The sequence below is a fragment of the Tupaia chinensis genome, unplaced genomic scaffold, assembly GCF_000334495.1.
Source record: "Tupaia chinensis unplaced genomic scaffold, TupChi_1.0 Scaffold000596_1, whole genome shotgun sequence".
Classification (NCBI taxonomy): Eukaryota; Metazoa; Chordata; class Mammalia; order Scandentia; family Tupaiidae; genus Tupaia; species Tupaia belangeri.
Window position 1 is genome coordinate 280280 of NW_006160112.1, and position 20092 is coordinate 300371.

Consider the following 20092-nt stretch of genomic DNA (forward strand, 5'->3'; position numbering starts at 1 on the left):
TCCAAAGGTCAAGATTATTTCTGCCTAGAAAGAACTTCAGCCCACCCTCTATTGTGACCATGGAGATAAAGCATTGTAATTAATAGTAAGTGATCAGAGCAAAGGGGAGCTGTCGGGGGACTTCCTGGAAGATTTTATTGTACACTCAGGATGTATAAGAGAGCTATGTAATTCTTTTATAGCAGTATATTGGGGTGGGGGTGGGGTGGGGCACAGTAGTGCCCTTGCCAATGTACTGAACCAACCGGCAGTGAGGGGGCTGAGACAGATTCTGGGGCCCCGCCACATTGAACTCCTCTACCTCATCACTAGCTTCAGCACCAGGTTGAAATGGTTTGTCATCTGTGTCCTGAGCAGCATCTTCTTTTCCATCCTTGGAACTGGGTTGCTGTGGCTTCCTGGTGGCATAAAGCTTTTTGCAGTGTTTTATACCTTTGGAAATCTTGCCGCATTGACTGGTACATGCTTCTTAATTGGATACATGAAGTGACTGAAGAAAATGTTTGAAATGACTAGATCATAGGCAACCATTATTGTACTTAGTCGCCGTCATTAAATGCTGTTCTTTTCCAAGCTGAAAATCAGAAACTCATGGCAAAGAACTTACTCAGATGTTGCTACTCTCTTTGTGCTGAAGGATGCTTTTCCCAGTAAAAGAACCCCTCTGGGGATCAGCAGTTAGCCTAATGGCTATGTCGCTGGACTCCCATATAGTCGACTGTGGTTTGAGTCCCGAACCCAGTGGCTTAAACTCAAGCCGGGCATGTGTGTGTGCATGCCCAAGATCCAAGAGGAGAATGGAAGAGAAGGGATTGTGGCATGGCCATCCCCCTGAGGGGGAGGTGGGGTGGTGACTTCTCTCTTTCTGTCTCTCTGTTTCTGTCTTTCTGGTGAGCGCATGCGCCCTGTAGCAAAAACCTCTCCAAAAAAAAAAGAATCCCTCTCAAACAGCCACAATGACAGTCTGAGACTTTGTATATAATATATACTGGTAAAACTACATGCTTGATTAAACTGTTAAATGCCTGTAACTTAAAATTCTTTATGTGCCAATAATGTGTGTTCTCAAAGATAAGGAGGTTTTAATTACCACCAGTTGTAAATTATTGTCAGCCAGAAAAACTAATTAAAAAATAATCTTCTCAGACAAGCTTTTGAAATGTGAATATTTAAGGGAGAAACCTATGTTGATAGATATATTCAGCTTAGTTTTTTTTAATGTCTGCGTTTTTAGGACATCTTTTTTTTTAAATCTTTAAGTGTGAAACTTTTGTCTTTAAGCTAAAAATTGCATATTATATGTAGTGAAAACTAATATGTTAATCTTTACAATTTTTAAATAAACTCACTCATGGAAAATTTTAAAAAATGTATTGTAGGAGTTAAGGCTAGAATGGTTGCTTGGGATCAAATAGGCAGGGTCATGGGCCCTTTTGCTATTTGACATACTGTTAGAGCATTCAAGTATATTTGCATTTGTAATTGTTCATAATAAATTTACTATGTATGTCTTAGGGTAAAAGCATAGAAACAAAATAGTTGTTTATGAATCTGTTTATATCCACATACTTGACTATTTCAGCTTTTAGTTTCTCACATCCTTCTATGCTAATCAGAGAATAAAATTTTCATCTCTTTACTGATAATTATTATATAAGAACGATATCTTCTAACATATGGTTACTCCTCAAAAATGTTCACACACAGTTGAGAAAAACAGAGATTTTGCTATTTTAATGTGAAGTGTGCTATACATGTCTCTTCATTCTAATGCATCTATATTTGTATGTATCATTATTGATGACCTTTTTCTATCATTGCAATAGTCCTGATTAAAGGCTTGAAAAACATTCCAGTCAGGGCCAGCCCATGGCATGGTAGTTAAAGTGACTGAATGCCTCCTGGTCAGTGGTGGCCCAAGTCCTAGACCCAGCAGCTTAAAAAAACATGACAAGAGCATGGCCATGCATGTCCAAAATTCCAAGAGGAGAATTAAGGAGAAGAAATTGTAACATGGTCATCCTCACTGAGGATTATTTTTTTTTCTCTGTCTAGAGGCTCTACCCATTATTTCAAGAGAAATATTAAGGGATACAAGTCCTGTAAAACCACTGATTTTTCACAGTCAATTGTGGTCAAGGATCCTTCTTATATTTTTGGACTTTTCCATTGTTATAGCTTCTTCATGAATTGATGACTTTATCAGCACATAATAACCATTTTGAGTTATTATATCACTTTTTAATTTAAAGGTTATGATATTGACATTAGCTCTCCCAAGCATATTATATGTAAATTTTGGCTATTTTCTTAGTTCTTACCATGGAAATGACAAATCATATGAACAATTTAGAAGGACTTAATTTTATTTTATGCTACCTTTGATGTCAACAGTGTTCTGTGTGACCAGTTCTGTGGCTCAAGGGGTCCCAAATGTTGCAGAATGGTGTTCCCACAAAGGCCAATCCACATCATACTGACATGGGATCCGTTGGCATAGTCATGTAAGAAGCACTAATATAAACTTCTAGGATAAACAGTGAAAAGCATTTACTGAGGGAAATTACATACAGGGTTTTTTAGAGTCCTCATGAAGGATAATGAAGGATGTGTTCTATGTATTTATCTCTCCATGAAGGAGTGAATCTAGAGAGTTAATGTAAGGGTTTGACAATTTGGTTAAGACAGAGCTAGTTCTTAAACATGCAACAGCATGTTTGATCTTTCAGTGTTTTGGGAAACAACCTAAACAACTTCAATTGTGACTTGAATGGTATTTAGAATCCTCAAGGTACCAGCTTGGTACCAAAGATGCAGAAGAACTCAGTTGGCTGAGTCAAAGAACAGTCAGAAATTTTGTGTTTGAATGAGAATATGGAGGGAGGGAGAAGTACATGGAACTGTCAACCTTGCAAGTAGCATTAATAAACTGGTTCTCTACAGTTGCACTTATTATAATAGATGCATGGTGATTATAGTTAATAATCTATTAACTATTGTGATAGTGCTATTAGAACTATGGCCTAACATGGGAACTCCTGCTAATAAGAATGTATTAAACATCTGAAAATTATGAAGAGAGATTTTAAGTGTCTACATCACAAAAAAATGATAAGTAAGTGAGGCAGTACATATGTAGTTATTTTCATTTAGCCATTCTACAATGTATACATATTTACAATATGTGCACAACATAAATATATACAATTTTTATTTCAAAATCTTAAAAATTAAACAGAAAAAGCATGATCATTTATTGAGCACATTGTCTTTCAAATTCATTATGTGGTTGAACATGTCAGAACTGTCCCTCTTTAAAAGGCAGAATATTGGGAAAGATGCAACAGCTGAATGGGAAAGAAGACCAGGATTGTAGATGGTAAAAGAAAACTGTGGCCACCAAAAGGAAGTGGGGTGGGGACTTGGGGTGCAAGTGAAGAAGCCAATAAAACACTAAAAATGAAGCTGGGACATCAGCAAAGCAGCTTGTTGTGGTAGATGAGGTGGAGGAACAAGAGAGAGACAATATCCTGGGCCCAATTTACAAGGGCAAGTGGAAAACTAAGGAACAAATTTTTATCTTTTCTTCCAGAAGAATAAATTTTAGAACAAGACATTTAATGCAGTACTTGAGAATGCTGATGCTTAATTCTAAAGCAGATACTAAAATGGATCGTAAAGATAAATTATTTATAATTAATGAGGTCTGTTAAATGAAAACCTGCATTAAATGCATCTATTTGGAAGCTAAGAAATAAAAAGGATTTCTACATGTGACTTTTAAATTGTCCTCATGGACCATCTGCTAAATCCTTTATTAAAAATATTCATACCCTCACTAAACTAAAGCTGACCAGAAACTGTTTGAAAGGTTCTTGGACCCTTTTGTCTTTTGATCCTGCTTTTGATGAATTGCCACATTATGCTTTATTAAAGAACTCCTAAAAACTTTAAAAAGAAGTGCAATCCTCGCAAGGTCAGGTGGACTAAAGCATTCTGGACAGCAGCTGGTAAAGAGCTTATAGTGGATAATTCATTTGAATTTGAAAAATGTAGAAATGAACCCGTCAAATACCATTGAGAGCTGTGGAATAAAACTATTGATGCAATGAAAAGAGTTGAAGAGATCAAACAGAAACGTCAAGCTAAATTTATTATGAACATATTGAAGAAAAACAAAGAGCTACAGAAAGTTCAGGACATCAAAGAAATCAAGCAAAACATTCATCTTATCTGGGGCCCTCTTGCAGGCAAAGAAAAACGGCTGGAAGAAAAACTGGTACAGCAGTTACAACAGGATGTGGACATGGAAGACGTTTTTTAAAAATCAACCTCGTACCCATTTCTATGCGTACATCTGAAAATCTCCTTTGGAAACTTAGAACTTCTAAATTACTGATGTTTTTCTTTTCTTTTACATAAGGTCATTCAGATGAAAGGTGATTAAAAATACATCTCTCCTACATTGTTGTCTACAAAACATGAGATATTATGGATGTCAGATTACATCTCAATGTTAAATTCTCACTGATAGATGTGCTTATGTAAATCATGAAAACTTTTTATAAATACTGAAGTGAATTGTGAGCATAAAATGGTTGTGCCTTTTGGATATAGAATGAGACAGCATTTATGTAATAGCTCATGATAAAAGTGCATGGCTGGTGATATAAAATCAAATGTTCTTTTTTAATATTAACATATTACCTTTATTAATGTTGTAGAAAGGACGATACTGCAAGGAACTTATAATTTCTGTGACAGTTTCTAGTATGTTTTATTTTGATTTCAGTGTTTATCGTTTAGGTTTGTTAGCATCTTAGAAGAACATAATGGCCTTATGTAACAAAGCCTAATTAATATCCTGGACTGTCTTGACCTGATTTAACTGTTCTGAGAGGTGCTTGGATATTGAGGATGAGAATGGAATAATCTTTGCCTGTAATGGCATTAGACTATAATTTCCACTTTGACAATACTCACTTGTAACTTGTGATCCCTGGTATACCAGATAACCTTTATGTTTCTAGCCTAGCTATTATTTAGAAACAGAGGAATTCCAGTATCTTTTAAAATTTTTGGTGTGGTTTTTGTTTTAGAAAACAAACAAATAAGCAAACAAAACTCCAAATTGTTTTGGGAAAAAGAGAATTTATGGGTAGAACACTTGTCCTTTTTAAAGTACAAAAAAAAAAAAAGAAAAAAAAAGAACTCCTAATTCATATCTTTAGTACACCACAGTATCATCCTAAAAGTCAACCATTTCTGGATCATGTGTTTACTGTCACCCTTTTAAAAACTAGGGTATCGTTTCAGAACTTTCAGATCATAGAAGAAGATGCCCTCTTGTAGAAATAGGACCTCATTTTGTCCTAAACTTTATAAAGATTTTCCAGGAAAATTTTGGCATACCAACTTTATATGAAAATCCTCACTACCAGCCACCAAACAAGCATCAGCATATTGTAAGATTCATTGCTGCTGCAAAACATAAAAAGAAGCAGCAAAAGAAGCAGCAGAAGCTGAGAAAGAAAGAACCAAAGTCTGTAATTCCACCTGATCCCACTGAAGATATTTTGCTATTATACCAGTTGAGGGAAAACCAGTAGAAATACAGGGGGTAAAACCAGAGCCAATATTCAATGTGAAAGAAAGAGAAGGATTTACAAAGGCATAGAAAATGCAAGAGAGAATGGACAGTATGAATGCACAATGAATCAATGAATATTTATTCTGGATTCAGTGTATAAGTACTTCTATCATTGAGGACTATCTTATGTCTGATTAGACATTAGTGTGGAATTTAAGAAATGAAAAACTGAAATATTAGAATGGGTGGCATTTATCTTTTTCTAAATAAAATATCATCAGACCTCAAAAAGGCAAAATATTATTTAATTATTCTATGTAAACATTTATTTTACTTATTTATCTGTTATAGAGACATAACTGTTTTCTATATCCTGTCTATCATCCCTGTTACTGAAGCATGTATGAAAAAGGAGAAACTGCTCCTCAGACACCTGAATAGAAGACTCCTCCTGTGGGGAACTGATTACTAAACTAAGCAGAAGAGAGACATCAACACACATCAATCCACAGCAAAAGGAAAGAAAACTTGTTCCCAGTGGCAGAAACATTCCCCAAAAAGGTATCCAAAAGTTAGTACATCATCCAATGGCTAGAAGTAGAACAAGAGCCTCAGGTTTGAAGAAGTCAGGAAATATGTCTCCATCAAAAGAACACAATAATTCTTCTCCATCTCTTAAAAAACAAAACAGACAAAAACAAACAAACAAAAAACAGAAGTTACTGAAATGCCAGACAAAGAATTCAGAACATTCATAGTGACAAAACTCTATGAGTTGGAATAGAAAAGAGATGATAAAGTCCAGGGGAGGAGGAAGTCCTTTCATGATTTGGAGGAAGAAATGGACACTGGAAGAGTCAGATGGAATTATTAGAGATGAAGTCTGTAACACAGGAAATCAATATCTCTCTCAAAAGTATTAAAAGCCAATTAGATCAGGCTAATGACAGAATATCCAACATTGAAAATAAAACCTCTAACCTAGAAATAAACCATCAAAAGATAGAGAAAATAACAAAAAAAATGGGATAATATATGGTAAATACTAGATTACATTAAAAATCCAAGCATCCAAATAGTTGGTATAGCAGAAGGTGAAGAAACTAATAAGGGCATAAAAAATCTACTCCATAAAAACTTGGAAGAAAACTTTCCAAGTCTAGAGAAGCACTCAGACATCCAGACCCAAAAAATACAAAGGACCCCAAATAGAATCAACCCAAGAAGGTCCTCCCCACGGCACATCTTAGCCAGACTGGTAAAAATCACAGATAAAGACAAGATACTAAAATTAGTGAGAGAGAAATGATAATTGACTTACAAAGGTAATCCCATCAGGCTAACATTGGACCTTTCAATGAGAACAATGCAAGCAAAGAAAGAATGGGAAGGGATATTGCAAGTGTTAAAAGAGAAACAATTTCAACCAAGATTATTATATTGAGCAAGATTATCCTTCATATGAGAAAAAAATTAAAATCTCAAACAAAAGCTCAAAGAATTTTCCAACACCAACCAGCTCTTCAAGAAACCCTGAAGAAACTACTGTTCCAGGAAAACTAAAGAATTAACAGCTAAAAATAAGGGAGTAAAAGACAACAAGGCAATGACCATTTGAAAGGTAGGGACAAGTCCAGAAATATCGATAATAACATTGAATGTTAACAGATTAAATTCTCCAATCAAGAGACACAGACTGGCTGAATGGGTAAATAAATAGAAACCCTCTATGTGTTGCCTACAAGAAACACATCTCATTGCTAGAGACATACATAGGCTAAAAGTGAAGGCATGGTAAAGGATATTCCATGCAAATGGAAACCAAAAAAGATCTGGAGTCATGATACTAATTTCTGAAAAGCAGTCTTTAAAACAAAAACTGTTTGAAGACAGAAAGAAGGGCCCTAGACAGCATTAAAAGAGCTAATCCACTGAGAAGATCTAACACTCATAAATATCTATGCTCCTAATTCAGGAGCACCAAATACATGAAGGAAAGACTGTTAGATCTAAAAGGAGAGATAGACTGCAACACACTAATAGTTGGAGACCTCAACACCCATTATTGCCTCTGGAAAGATCATCTAGACAAAAAATAAGCAGAGATAAAGTATATAAATGGTACCATAAATCAAATGGAGTTAACAGACATCAATAGAATCTTCCACCCCAAAACCTCTAGATGCCCTTTTTTCTACCCCCACCTGGAGCCTTTTTGAAGATTGAACACAAGATAGGGCACAAAGCTAGCCTCTACGGACTCAAAGACAGAAACTGTATCCAGCATCTTCTCTGACCATGATAGAATTAAACTTGACATTAATTTGAAGAGAAATCCTCAAAAACATACAAATATATGAAAACTAAATAACCTACTTCTGAATAACGTTACAACTACTGAAGAAATAAAAACTTAAATCAAAAGATTCATGGAAGCCAATGACAATAAGCACATGAGTTTCCATAATCTTTGGGACACCTCAAAAGCAGTTATAAGAGGGAAGTTCATAGCAATTAGTGTACATATGGAGACAGAAAGAAGCCAAATGAACCTTCTAACATAATGCCTCAAAAAATTGGAAAAGCACCAGAAAAAAATTTCAAAAAAACTACAGGAGGAAAGAAATAATAGAGATCTGAGCAGAAATAAGTGAAATAGAAAATAAACTATACAGAAAATAAATGAAAGTAAAAGTCAAGTCTTTGAAAATATAGACAAAATTGATACACCACTAGCTAGACTAATTAAGAAAAAGGGAGAAAGGAGACAGATAAATCAATTTTTTAATGAAGAAGGCAATATAACACTGAACATGATAGAAATACAAAACATCATTAGAGGATACTATGGACAATTATACACTAACAAACAAAAAGATTTGGATGAGATGGAAAAATTCCTGGGCACATATAATCTACCAAGGTTGAGTCAAGAGGATGTAGAAAGTCTGAATAGGTCCATTATGAGCTAGGAGATTTAATCAGTGATAAATAACCTCCCAACAACAGCAAAAAAAAGTCCTGGTCTTGATGGCTTCACCTCTGAATTCTACTAAACTTTTAAAGAAGAGTTAACCCCCAATCTACTCAAGTTATTTCTAAAGATCCAAAAGGATGGAACTGTCCCAAATTCATTTTATAAAGCCTCCATCACCCTTATCCTTAAAACAGCAAGGACAGGACAAGGAAAAAAACTATAGACCAACATCTCTGATGAATATAGATGCAAGAATTTTCAACAAGATACTAACAAATTATATCAAACAACATATAAAAAAGATTGAACATCATGACCAAATAGGCTTTATTCCAGGGATATAAGGTTGGTTCAACATATGTGAAAGCATTAATGTAATACACCATATTAACAGAAAGAATAAAGAAAAAGCATTTAATAAGATACAACATCCCTTCATGCTCAGCTCTCACAAAATTGGCATAGAAGGATCATTTCTCTACACAATTAAAGCTATCTGTGAAAATCCCATAGCTAACATCATCCTTGTAAAATCTGGTACAAGAGAAGAATGACCACTTTCTTCACTCTTTTTCAATATAGTACTAGAAGTCCTCGAAAATGCTATGAGAATAGAGAATAAAATAAAAGATATTCATATAGGAAAAGAAGAGGTGAAATTATCTCTATTTGTAGATGGCATGGCTGTATATACATAAGACCCAAAGGTATCCTGAAAAGATACTGGAAGTATTAAATTAATACAGTAAATTTGCAGAATACAAAATCAACATGCAGAAATCTAAAGCATTTCTGTATATGAACAGCAGGTAAACTGAGATAGAATTGAAGAAAGTAATTCCATTTACCATAGCCACAAAATGTATAAGATCCTTAGGAATACATCTAACCAAAGAAGTTAAAGATCTCCTCAAGGAAAATGATGAGAAGCTAAAAAAAGAAATTGAAAATGACGCAAGTGGAAGGACATCCCATGTTCCTGGATTGAAAGAATTGATGTAATCAAAATAGCAATTCTATATAAATTAATCTATATATTTAGCACATTCTCAATAAAAGTGGCAGAGACATTCATCACAGATCTAGAGAAGACAATCATACAATTTGCCTGGAATGATAAAAGACCTCATATTGCCAAAGTTATCCTGCACAAGAAGAGTGGAGTGGGCAGGATACTTTAAAAATATGGACAAAGCTAGAATCTAGTGACAAGTGCACTTGCAATTTTCTTCTGAAACATTTTTTAAATTAATTAATTAATTTACATTCCCTGAACATTGTCATAGCATACAAAATGTGATTTCCCATCCAGAATATACTGCAGAGTGGCTTAATTATACATCTTGTGAATCAATAAAATGTGGAAAAACGTTTAGTATGGAAGGACAAGAAGGGAAAAAAAAAAAAGGAAGGAGAAAAACAAGTAAAAGTAAGCTTGATTGACAAAAAAAATGAGAAGCTATTTGCTAATAAGTTATAGAGTAATATCTTTGGCTTGACTGACATGCATAGTATTTGTGCTGGAAAAATAAATGTTCTACACTGTAAAGATGTGACTAATGTAAATAAATTAATTAATTTAAAAAAAAGAGTGGAGTGGGCAGCATCTCACTCTCTGACCCAAAAATATATTACAAAGCTGTGATAATCAAAACAGTATTGTATTGGCACAGAAATAGACAGGTGAACCCATGGAAAAGAGTAGAGACCCCAGAAATAAACTCTCAAACATACAGCCATCAGATTTTTGACCAAGGGTACCACTCAAAGTGGTGGGAAAAGGAAATGCTCTTTAGCAGGGTTCTGGAAAAACTGGATATCCACCTGCAGTAAAGATGAATCTGAACTCCTACTGTTCACCATTGACAAAAATCAACTCAAAGTGTATCAAAGATCTAAACCTAAGACCACAAACTATAAAACTACTGCTGTAAAACACTAGGGAAACTCTGGGAGGTATTATGGTAGAATATACTCTTTTTTTTTTTTTTTGAGAGGTTTTTGCTATAGGGCACGTACGCTCACCAGAAAGAAAGAGAGAGACAGAGAGATAGAAAGCAAGAAATAACCCCCCTCCCAGTCGGGATGGCCACGCTGCAATCCCTTCTCCTCCATTCTCCTCTCAGGATCTTGGGCATGCATGCACATGTGCCCAACATGAGTTTAAGCCACCGGTCCAGGATTTGAACCATGGTCGACTACATGGGAGTTCAGTGACATAGCCATTAAACTAATTGCTGGTCCCAGATATACTTCTTAAATAAGACCCCCAAAGCTCAGTCAATAATCCAAAAATAGTTAAGTGGGGATACATCAGATTAAGAAATTTCTGCATGGAAAAAGATACAACAATTAGTGTGAATTGACAGTCCTCAGAATGGAAAAATAGTTTTGTAAACTATGTGTCAGATAAGGGACTGATAACTAGAATACACAGGGAACTCAAGTAGATTTTCTAAATAAAGATGATCAACCCTGTTAAAAGATGGGAGAATGAGTTGAATACCCATTCTCTAGGGAAGACAAACAAATATACAAAATGTGTATGATCAGGATTGTTTTTGGTCCCAGAAGCTTGGCAAAGTAGATGGACAGATGTGCTCAGAATCCTAATGGACTAGACAATTGTCAAAAATAAATAAATAAACTTACATTGTGATCATAAAAAAAAAAGTTCAACATCCCTCTTTATAGCAGAGATGTAGATCCAAACCACCATATGATACTACCTAACGCCAGTCAGAATGACTAAGATTAAAAAAAAAAAATGTTAAGTGTTGGCAGATGTGTAGTGAAAGCAGAACTCTCCTACACTACTGGTGGGAATGTAAATTGGTTCAGCCACTGTGGAATACATTATGAAGATTCCTTTAATATCTACAAATGGAACTACAGCTGATCCAGCAATCCCACTCCTTGGTATCTACCCAAAGGACAGAAGAATGCTTCGTTGGAAAAGTGCTAGTACATCAATGTTTATTGCAGCATTATTACAATTATTAAGACATGGAACCAACTCCAATGCCCAATGCCCAGAATGGATTGAAAAAGTTTGCCACATATGCTCTATGGAATACCACTCAGCCATAAACAAACAAGACCCTGGCTTTTGACAGAAAGTGGATGAATATGTAAGATTTACTGCTTAGTGAAGCAAGCCAGACTATGAAGGAAAGACATTGCATGTCTTCACTTAATATATGCCAAGTGTCCACACTGTATTAATGAAACTGAAAGACTAGAGGATTTAGAAGCATAGAAAATGGTTATAAATACCAGTTACAGTATGGGAAGAGGGTAGGTGAAGGAGGAAAGTCTCAGGAAGGACATTAATGAGAAAAATAGAGAGGCAAGGCATTTATTGGACAAAGAAATGGGTTATTATCTGTTGAAAATATCATGTATAATATTCTCAACTGGACTGGAGAGAAATGTATACATGTTGGCATACTCACCTTGTAAGCTAAGTGACATATGTGATTGAATATATAGAAGAAATTGAAATTTTAAAAAGATGAAAGAGATCTTTATAAAAATAAAAATAAAAACAAAACAAAACAAAATAAAACCCAATCTCAACCAAAAATACTTTACCCAGCAAGGCTATCCTTCATGTGGGAAGAAAAGAGAAAAATTCTCAGATAAACAAAACCTGGAAGAATTTACCAATACCAGACTAGCTCTTGGAGAAGTTCTGAAGAGAATGTTATACCACAAAAACTAAAGACACAGAGACAAATAAGAGAGTAAAAAATGATCAAGAAAAAGATCAACTTAATGGTAGGGACAAGATCTGAAATATCAACAATAATGTTGAATATTCATGGAAAGGTCAGACCATGGTAACACTGCAAATTCAACAAAAGAGAGATTACAAGAGACTGAACTGGTGAAATAGAATTCTATGACTTTTTTCCTAAAATATTACTGATTTTCTTCTATGATTTGCCTTCCAGATTTTAGGATTTTTATTTTCTTTTGAGTTGTTGGGTTCAGCATTTTTTTAAAAATAGAATTTTAAAATTGAAACATAAACTTTTTTTCTTTCCTGATCCCTTTGCAATGGAAAATATTTGTGAGAATTCTTGGTGTGTGGCAGAATGGTTATTTGCATAAGTTCAACAATACAATAGTATCTGTTTCCTTACATCAGAAATTTAATTATTTTATTTATTTATATTATTATTTATGCATTTAATCACTATGCATCATTTAGATTGTAAAGAGACTTTAGCCAGCATAATATACAACTCAGTCCAGCCCAGTTGAAAATACTATACAAATCCTCATCAACAAATAATAACCATATCTGTGTCACACAAATGTCTTACCTCTCTAAATTTCCCCTCGAATTTCTTTTCCTAAGGTCTTCTCCTCCTTCCCACACTCGCTCCACTTTGTCTCTATTTTCATAACAATGTTTAATGCTTGTATGTCCTTCAGTCTTTCAGTCTCTACCATATAGAAATTGAATTATTATTATCTTTTTGGAGAGCTTTTTGCTGTAGGGTATGTGCACTTGCCAGAAGGACAGAGACAGAGAGACAGAAAGTGAGAAATCACCCCGCTGGAGGTTGGCCACACCAAAATACATTCTCCTCCATTCTCCTCTCAGAATCTTGGGTACACACACACACGAGTCCAGCATGAGTTTAAGGTGCCAGGTCTGGGACTAGAACCATGGTCAACTACATGGAAATCCAGCATCATAGCCATTATGCCAACTGCAGGTCAAAAAATTGAATTCTTAGGGGACCTTGTGCAAATAACAGACCAAATTGAGATTAATCTATTTTTTTTTTCAAATAAGTTAGTTTATACTTCTCTTTAGTAAAAGGGAGATTGGAGAGAGGGAAAAAATTGTTTCAGAATAAAATTGCAGTGAACTTGTCACCAGCTTCTAGCTTTGTCTATACTTTAAGATCTTTTGCGAATCAATAACATGTGAAAAAAAAAGTTTAGTATGGACGGGAGTGAGGGCAAAAGGGAAGAAAAACACTGGTAAGAGTGTGCTTAATTGACAAAAAATGAGAAGTTATTTGTTGATAATGTATATAGTAATATCCTTGTCTTGACTGACATGCATGATATTTGTGTTGGAAAAAGAAATGTATACTGTAAAGATGTGATAATATTAAATTAAAATAAATAAATAAATTTTAAAATAATTTTTACAAGTTAGAAAAAATAGAAAATAGGAGAGATTTTGCCAACCATGCTAATGCTTTAGGGTCTGCAAAGTGGGGACCAGACAGGGCAGCAGAGTTAGAGATGGAGATGTCTGTGAGTATTCTGTCCTTACTAATATCTACAGTCTGCAATGGGTGGGGGCCCAGGCTGGTGGCTTCATGGCCTTGAAGGTGGACCCACAACAGGTCAGTAAAGGCAGAGATGGAGTTGCCTATGAGTGTTCTGTCCTAAATGAGGAAAGGAGAGACAACTTAGCATGAGAATAGTTGGGGGAATTTTTTTTTTTAAGAGAAGATAGAAAAGATAGAAAATAGCAGGAGAGAGAGAGTTTTTGCCTATCTTACTAATGCATAGGTTCTGCAGGGGGTGGGAGTAAGCTGGACACTTCACAGCATGAAGGTGGACCCAGAACATGGCAGCAGAGGCAGAGATAGAAATGCTTGTGACTATTGTGTCCTTACTAATGCCTAGGGTCTGGAAGGGTTGACTGATACCTTGGGTCTGGAAAGGTTAGGGGCCTAGGCTGGGGCCTTCACAGCCATGAATGTGGACCCAGAACAGGGCAGTAGGTAGGATGTTTTATGTTTCAATTGTTTCTCCTATAATATTGACTGTCTCATTACATAATTGATCAATCTGATTTCTCTCTTCTTCTTTATCAGTCTATCTAATGGAGTGTCAATCTTTTTCATCTTTTCATAGAATCAGCTTTTGCTTTCATTTATTTTCTGTATAGTTTATTTTATATTTCATTTATTTCTGCTCAAATCTTTATTATTTCTTTTTGCCTGGCACTTGTTGTTGTTTTTCCAATTCCCTGAGGCATGATGTTAGGTTGTCTATTTGCCACCTTTCCGTCTTTTTTATATGTACACTAATTGCTAAGAATTTCCATCTTATTAATACTTTTGTGGTCTCCCATAGATTATGGGAAATTGTATACTTATTATCATTTGTTTTCATAAGGTTTTTTATTTCAGATATAATTTCTCTAGTAGTTAAGTCATTCAGAAGTAGGTGGTTTAGTTTCCATGTTTATTTTCAAGGATTTTTCCTAAAGTGAATATCAAGCTTAACAGCATCATGGTCAGAAAATATGCTAGATATAGTTTCTATGCCTTTTAATCTATAAAGTCTTGATTTGTGCCCTATCATATGGTCAGTCTCTAAAATGATTCCATGCTGGGGTGGCCATGCTGCAATCCCTTTTCTTCCATTCTCCTCTTGGGACCTTGGGTAAGCATGCAGTCACGCTCAGAATGTTGAAGCCACTGGGTCCAGGATTAGAACCATGGTCAACTACATGGGAGTCTAGCAACATAGTCATTGTCTCAAATGCTGGTCCCTCATGGTTGTTTTTTGTACTCTTTTATCTGTCTGTCTGTTGTTAGTTTTCCTGATACAGCACTCCCTTCTGAACTTACTGAAGAGCTTGTCTGGAGTTCGTAAATTCTTTTAGGTTTTGTTTATCTGAGAATGTTTTCATCTTTTTTCCCATATGAAGAATAATCTTGCTGAGTATAATAATCTTGGTTGAAATTATTTTTCATTTAACACTTTCTATATATTTCACCATTCTTTCCTTGCCTGCATTGTTTCTGATGAGAGGGCTTGATGGGATAGCTTTTGTAAGTAGTTTGATGTTTTTTTCTCTTGGCAATTCTAGTATCTTGTCTTTATCAGTGGTTTTGGTCATACTGGCTATAATGTGCCGTGGAGAAGATCTTCTTGGGTTGACTATATTTGGGGTTCTTTGTATTTCTTAAGTCTGAATGTTTGAGTGCTTCTCTAGACTTGTAAAGTTTTCTTCCAGGATTTCATGGAATAGTTGTTAATACCCTTATTATTTTTGTCACCTTCTGAGATACCAACCATGTGGATGCTTGGGTGGTTAATGGTGTCTAGTATTTTTCATATATTGTCCTCATTTTTTTGGTTATTTTCTCTAGTCTTTTTGATAATTTTTTCTAGGTTAGTGTTTTTGTCTTCCACACTCAAGATTTGATCTTCTGGGGGGAACCAGCAGTTAGTGTAATGGCTATGTCGCTGGACTCCCACGTAGTCGACCGCGGTTTGTGTCCTGGACCCGGTGGCTTAAAAACTCATGCTGGGTGCGTGTGCGTGCGTGCCCAAGATCCCGAGAGGAGAATGGAGGAGAAGGGATTGTGGTGTGACCATCCCCCCTGGGGGGTGATTTCTTGCTTTCTGTCTCTATGTCTCTCTCTGTCTGTCTGGCGAACGCATGAGTCCTATAGTGAAAACCTCTCCAAAAAAAATAATAATAAAAAACCCATATCATCTGATATGACATAATCAGGAAACAATGAAAGCTACTAAATGGGACAGCTCTATTGTAAACATTGCAAAAGGTACCTTCTTTATGGGATTCTTATACTATAAAACTTTTACAAAATATGATGCTATGCAAGAATATTTACCTAACAATACCTCAGGCAGATTTCTGCAAGAATCAATTCAAGTAGAGCATTGCATCACTATAGACCTCAATGATGACAAACTCAGGCAATTGCCTGGGTATGATGGGGAAAGGCTAGCTGCCTCATGTGTTAACTGCCACAGTGCTACCTGCCCACACACTTATCAGCCTTGTAGCTGTGGTTGAATGCCCCTATCCAGACCAAATCAGACATACTCTGCTCTTACAGAGCAGTTCATGGGAGTCTACTGGTGGACAGAGGTCCCTGATGGTACAAATGCTACTTTACAGCTGGGATGCCTCTGGGAGGCTCTATGGAACACTCAAACAAGAGCATATTTAGGCGTGACCTCTACTCACTTAAAGGTGTTTTGGGACACCCAAAGATTCTGGGTTAACTCCATTTACCCAAATTGTACTATGGCTATAAGTATGCTAAGACAACAACATTCCTGGTGGATTCGCCAAAATTGACCCTTAAAAAAATTGACAAAGTGTGACCTGCTAGGAGGGGTGAGTGCCAGTTTGGGAATACTAGGACAAGCTGAGTTTGCAGCTAACGAAGAAAGGCATTCTTTGGAAAAAGACTCCCTATCTAAAATAGGTCACATAGAAGGGATGCTTTTTCAGGAAGAAGACAAGGGATGGGGATCAGCCCTAAAGGACAATGTAGCCCTTATCCAATGGGTAGGAAAAAAACAGACAAACCATAATGACCTATTCAGCAACCCAGAGATGGGAACAGGCCTGTACTCTAACCCAGCAAGGCCTCATGTCTATATTAATACAAATGAAATGTGAGGTGACCATGAAGCAATGGCCCACATTGCTCAGCACTGAAGCACAATCCAAACACTCATGGGTAACCTATGGGCCTCCAGATTTATGGAAGTTCTTAGATTGTAAATGCAATCTCAAATATTTGATTATATCAGACAAGAGAGACAAAATTCTACACACGAATAAAGAGAAAAAAGAGGCGAGCAAAAAGAACTTCAAAGATATATTTGATTTTTAAAGAAAAAAGTAATTACAAAAAGATGGAAATATTTCTAAAAAGAAAGGTTGTTTGAGTAAATCCTTGAATGAAAACAGTGAGGAGAGCAAAGCTGGATGGTTCTTTGACTAACTGAAGATGCTCACTTACATTCTGCTATCTCAGACTGAAGGTTAATAAAAATGTGTAGCTGTATGTATCCTACTTATAAATACAATTAGAATGCAAATCTTTCATTACAAATAAATTTTTAAGGATCTTACTGATTAAACTTTTTTTTTATAGATGAGTTTACTGTTCTCATTCACACACAAAATTTCCTAAAATTGTACAACACAAATGTCAAAAAGAAACTGAGATCATACACTGCACAAAGTAACAATAAATGCTGGAAATGGTAAATATGTTTATCCTTGTTTTGATTATTACACAATGTATACATGCTTTGAAAACCCACACTGTACACAAGGTCATACAACTCTCATTTGTTAATTAAAAACCATAATAAAAATATTAAAGGACCAGCAGTTAGCATAATGGCTATGTCGCTGGACTCCCAATGTAGTCAACTGCGGTTCGAGTCCTGAACCCGGTGGCTTAAACTCACGCCGGGTGCATGCGTGCCCAAGATCCCGAGCGGAGAATGGAGGGGAAGAGAAGGGATTGCAGTATGGTCATCCTCCCTGGGGGGTGATTTCTTTCTTCCTGTCTCTCCATCTCTCTCTGTCTTTCTGGCGAATGCATGCGCCCTATAGCAAAAACCTCTCAAAAAAAAATTAAAAAGACAGAAATTATAAATTTAATGCTCATGTCCAAATTCCATTATAAAAAGCCAGGAAATATAAATCCACAGAGAGAAAATAAATTTAAAATGATAGACATTAATGTCCTTACCTTGAAGGAATTTGTTCTCTTGGGCTTTTCTGATATTCTCAAATTTCACTGGTTTCTCTTTGGATTATTCTTAGTGATCTATACTATTATCCTGCTGGAAAGTAGCATCATCATTCTAATAACAAGAGTAGATTCCACTCCTCATATGCCTATGTATTTTTGTATCAGCAACTTTTCCTTCCTAGAAATCTGTTTTGTGTCTGTCATTCTTTCTAGAATGCTCACTGATCTTTGGACCAAGAGACTATTTCTTTGGTTGCTTGTGCTACACAAACGTGCTTTGTCTTTACTCTTGGAGCCTCTGAGAGCCTCCTCTTGACAGTGAGGGCCTGTGACTGTTACATGGCCATATGCAACCTTCTGCACCATCACTTAGTCATGAGCCACATGGTCTGCATCTACCTGGTCATTGCCTCCTGCATCAGTGCAGTTCCAGTTGCATTTGGGCAGACATGCCAGATTTTCTCTTGATCTTTTGCAGATCTAACCAAATCAACCACTTCTTTTGTGGCATTTTCCCAATGTTCAGCTGGCTTGTGGAGACATGTTTGTGAATGAGATGGTGGTCTATGTATCAGCTCTATTATCTGTCACTGTTCCCTTTATCTTGGGTCCTGTGGCAGAATTGTCTCAACGATCCTGAAGTTGTCATCAAACACAGAACAAACCAAAGCCTTTTCCACTTGTTTATCACATCTTATAGTCGTGGTTTTATATTTAAATCCCAAATCCAATCAGAATGAAGAAACAAATTGGTCTGCCTTTTCTATACCACCTTGACCCCAGTGTTTAATCCCATGATACACAGTCTGCAGGGCAAAGATGTTTCAGAAGCCCTGAGGAAAGTCCTTTTCAAATTGTTATCACCATAACATGCTTTAAGTAACAGAAAATTATTATTGTATATTTATTTTTGGATATGAATTTTTATTTTGCTTTTTAATGGATGTCTGAGTTATTGCCTTAATGTGCTTAGCATTGTTTTGTTTCTCATGATAATTCTTCCCCCTGCAAACTATGAATGGATATGTGTAACTAAACGAGACAAATGAAATATAAATATGTTCTCACATTTTCTATTATTTTCCTTTTATAGATCACCACTTAACATTCTCATTAAAGAAACAAAACACTCTTATTCCCAACTGAGTTATACTCAACATTTTATTTCACAGAAACAAGAGCCTCAATGCCTAAGTATATATCTGAAAAAATGATTAACACAAGTAACTAGTGTGTACTGTAATGTTTATTACAACACTGTGTAAGCAAAAAATTTGAAAAATATTGCTTTTCATTATTAATTATTTAACAAAATGTGCATAGATTCAATAGGAAATTATATAGTCATTAAAAATCATGTCAGGGGAACCAGCAGTTAGTGTAATGGCTATGTCGCTGGACTCCCAAGTAGTCGACCACGGTTCGTGTCCCGGACCCGGTGGCTTAAAACTCACACCGGGCGCGTGTGCGTGCGTGCCCAAGATCCCGAGAGGAGAATGGAGGAGAAGGGATTGTGGCGTGACCATCCCCCCTGGGGGGTGATTTCTCGCTTTCTGTCTCTATGTCTCTCTCTGTCTGTCTGGCGAGCGCACACGCCCTACAGTGAAAAATCTCTCCAAAAAAAAAAAATCATGTCAGATTTGGATGGTAATGGCCACCAATGAATCATTTTTTCTTGTACACATGCCTTTTTTACTTTGTCTCATACACTGTCTCTTGATCTATCCAATGAAATATTAGCAACTATGTACAATGCTAGACATGTAGATCTCTCTTTAATAATGGAAGTTTTTCAACCACTATGTCAAAGCCTATGCATCCAAAGTCTTAAACAATTACAGCATAGAGAAAGTGTTCGTGGCACATATATGAGGGAGACTTCAAAATTTATGAGAAAAGGTATTATGAAAAAAGTGTACACGGACTTAAAAATTTTTCATTGACACCAACTCATGCATTAACTTCATTTTCCCACAATTTTTTGAAGTATTCTTACATGATTCA

The 20092-nt window shown here is 35.9% G+C and overlaps 2 pseudogenes; both read left to right on the plus strand.

Moving 5' to 3' along the window:
- The first annotated feature begins 3338 nt into the window (after positions 1-3338).
- LOC102502165 (ribosome biogenesis protein BRX1 homolog pseudogene) lies at positions 3339-5716 on the plus strand (annotated as a pseudogene).
- A 12283-nt stretch (positions 5717-17999) lies between these two features.
- Positions 18000-18957, plus strand: LOC102502592 (olfactory receptor 10AG1-like; annotated as a pseudogene).
- The last annotated feature ends 1135 nt before the right edge of the window (positions 18958-20092 follow it).